This window comes from Ammodytes marinus, assembly GCF_949987685.1.
Source record: "Ammodytes marinus genome assembly, chromosome: 21".
Taxonomy (NCBI): Eukaryota; Metazoa; Chordata; class Actinopteri; order Uranoscopiformes; family Ammodytidae; genus Ammodytes; species Ammodytes marinus.
This window is the reverse complement of record NC_137225.1, coordinates 4980572-4984023: the sequence shown is the minus strand read 5'-3', so window position 1 is coordinate 4984023 and position 3452 is coordinate 4980572. Positions and strand designations below refer to the sequence as shown.

The 3452-nt window shown below is 44.3% G+C and overlaps 1 protein-coding gene across 2 annotated transcripts in view; it reads left to right on the top strand.

Annotated features, from left to right (window-relative positions):
- The first annotated feature begins 1766 nt into the window (after window positions 1–1766).
- The window catches only part of LOC307268005 (rho GTPase-activating protein 12-like), a 66930-nt gene continuing 65244 nt past the window's right edge, over window positions 1767–3452 (top strand). For both annotated transcript variants that reach the window (XM_080050509.1, XM_080050508.1), the window contains exon 1: window positions 1767–1869. The gene's annotated coding sequence lies outside the window, so the exon portion shown is untranslated. The remainder of the gene's footprint in view (window positions 1870–3452) is intronic.

Below are 3452 nucleotides of genomic sequence, written 5' to 3'. Positions count from 1 at the left end.
CTCGACCAAAGGAGAGGTGCTTTAGAGCATTTCCTATGTGCCTGCAGTTTGTCCAGGCTACACCAGGAAGGATACAACCACTGCAAAATACTTTCCTGTAGAACTGGACCTCAAGGCAAGTATTTACTCTAGTGATAATAAATTGAAATTCAAAAAAACTTTTTGTTTTTTCATTTATTTGCCTACCATTAGAGGATTGCAAGGAACACTGCATAAGACTTGGGAAATGGATACAAGCTTTTACAGAATAAATAAAGGCATTGAAAGTACTATTAAAATGCACTATTTTTGATTGTAAATGAACTAATTCCATATGACATCCTGACAAGCATTATGCAAATCATGACCTCTGTATGGAAACATACACACATCAGTCCATATAATACGGCAAGGGACTCAAATGAGCCGAGCTCCTATGTCACTTCCCGGCTTTCACCAACAGGGCGTGCTTATACACAAATATCCCAATGTGAAATGAGAAGTGATTACATGACTGTGTAGTTCATACATTATTCCAAAGTAATGTAAACATGGATATATGTTGCCTGAGGCTAATCCTAGTCTCATATAGTATAGCCCTACCTCTATCTAGCCTGTAGTCTGAGTGTTTGTCTCCATTGAAGACTGTCTGTGTTCCTGGATCATCCAATACATCATTCATGATCATGCTTGGATGGTGAAACCCCCTGCTGTGATTGCCAGACAGAGCTGGCTGAGAGAGAGGGAGGGAGCATATTTTCCATGTTTGTCCTATTAAATTTGAATGGTGTTACATGGCTTAAAGTAGGCCTATATCAGCCTATGAGTATTGCAAATGTAATGATATATTTTTAAGGGTTTTTCCACTGTGAATCCCATGGAACAAAGTAGCCTACCCCGGGGCTCATCGCACCCTATGAGGGGAAGGCGAAGCACGCATCGGACAGTGAGGTGTTGAACCTGGAGGGGGCAGGCAGCGGCCGCAGGGCTGTGTACGCCGTCCATCAGAGCTGACAGGCGGGGCGGGGTGGGAGCGACAGAACAGTCCGCAGGGTTAAAGACCACAACTGCGTCAAGTGTAAAGGAAACACCCCGGCACAAACCGGGTCGAATCTGCTTTCAAAATAAAATACAACTAATGACCAAAATTAGACAAGCTACGTGTGCATGTCAAGTGTATTTCACAAACAGAAAAGGACTTACCATGATTAGGGAAATTTAAGCAACTGCCTAGGGCCCCAGGTCACGAAGAGCACCCATAAAATGCCTCATAAACTTAAGGTTAAGATTTTTAAACACATTTCAACTTTTTCACTCAATCGTGTTATCCCATAGGCTATGCTAAAATTACATCAGAAATATGCCTTATGGGGTATGCTTTCTGTTGCCCGAGTTTTTTTAGTCTTAGTTTGTCTTCCATCTTGTGTTTCTCAAGGTATAAGATAACACAAGAAGACATAGGCCTAAGGATGACAATTATGGAGACAGAGAAATAAAAACTAATTATTATTTTGTAGGCTATGTAGCCTATTGTAGGTATTGTGTGTAGCCTACGACTATTTTTTGTAAATTATTATTAATATCCATTAAAGTTCTGGATTTGATTCCATGCGCCAAAAACAAAAACATGATATCCAGGTGGGCGTCATTAAAGCCTTTACTTTGAAGACTGAGGCCGGAAATGGCGCGTGCTACCTTGCTGAGCTTGACCGCGCGCAGACAGGCGGGGGATTGCGAACAGAGCGAGCTGACTGGAGGCTCTGCTGCGCACACTCTGTCGGAGCAGCCGACACTGGAATTGGGTGGGAAAAGTTCCTCCTCCTGGACTACATACTACTACTGTCGACGGGGGAGCCTACAGAGACAGCACTTGAGTTTATATATTTGAAGGTTGGTAGCCCTTGTTTGAGTTTTTCTGTAAGGCTGTATTCTACCGTTGCCTGGTCAGCAGCGCGCGCGAGAGAGAGGCTATTGGCTTGTGTCGGGAGTTACTTTGTTGCTATGCACGCTGTTGCCGAGCGGAGGGGTTTCTATCTATCTTGAGTGAACCTGCCTCAGCCTGCAGTGCTTTTGTCCACACCACGAAGCCTCTGGGAAAATTGTCACCGAAATGTCTCCCACTACGGGTAAGGTAAAATAAGCTCACGTCGCTCGCGCTTGTTTTTACCAGCTTGGGTAAATGAAACATTCCACGTGATAGCATCGGCCAGGCAATCACCTATACGGGTTTGTTTGTTGAGCTCATTTCCTCGCGGTGTGTTTAGGCTATTTGTCCCCGTGGTGGGGGGGCTTTCTCGGGCACGTCCATATCCCTTCCCCTCGCTCCCAGGCAGGAATTCCTGGTGATGTCGACCCAAACCAGTGTTCTTTGTTATGCAATGCACATGGATTAAACTCCTTTGTGTTGTGTTTCTGCAGTCTGGGGGTCTGGAAGGAAGGGACCCTGCCCCCCACCTATAGCCCCTCATCGCCGCCACCACCACCCGCCCGAGGCATGCTTCAGTCTAGCTAGCCCCCCCTTCCACACTATACAGAACGTAGCCTATACAGCTGCTGGTTTTCATTTATTCCCATTGCAAAAGAGCAGTGTTTTCATGCAGTGCAGATCCCCACATATGCTGCGAATAACCCGCATAACAAATGTTGTGAAACGCATTGAGCAGCAGCACATGTTGCAGTGCAGTGGATGCTGCTCGCTGGCTCGGCCACATCTGTTTTGAATGAAGCTCTCTGCTCAGGGACAAAGGCAGTCCGAGAGTCTCCGGGTGTTTTGCTGCTCCAGTGAGTGGCTGCTCTACAGATGTCTGCAGACAAAAAGCACAGGTCGTGCTCTGTGTGTGTGTGTGTGTGTGTGTGTGTGTGTGTGTGTGTGTTGAATGCACGCATAGCTTTGATTTTCTGCCAGCCACAAACCATTGATAGAGTGCTACTGTTGAAGTGCCATGTAGTGCTTTGCCATAATGCCATTACAAGTGTATTTTAAAGTAAATTATACCGATGTCTTCGTGTTCCTTATGCAACAGGGGGTATTTTAGTATGCTACATACAGTCATATGAAAAAGTTTGGGAACCCCTCTCAGCCGGCATTATAATTGACTCTGCTTTCACAAAAAAAAGATAAAAGTGGTATGTCTTTAATTTACCAGGAACAGCTAAGTACTGGGATGTTTTCCAAACAAAGATTTTTTGAAAAGCAGTATTTGGTTGTATGAAATAAAATAAAATGTGAAAAACTGGCTGTGCAAAAATATGGGTACCCTTGTGGTTTTGTTGATTTTAATGCCTGTAACAGCATGTAAAACTGATGACTTTAAACGCAAAGTTGGTTGGATTATGTTGTTAAGCCTTGAACCTCATAGAATTGTCTGTTTAATCATGAGAAAATGTATTTTAGGTGCCTAAATGCAAGTTGCACTTCTCTTTGACTCTCTGCTGAAGTGAGACAGAATGGGATCATCAAAACAGCTCCCAAA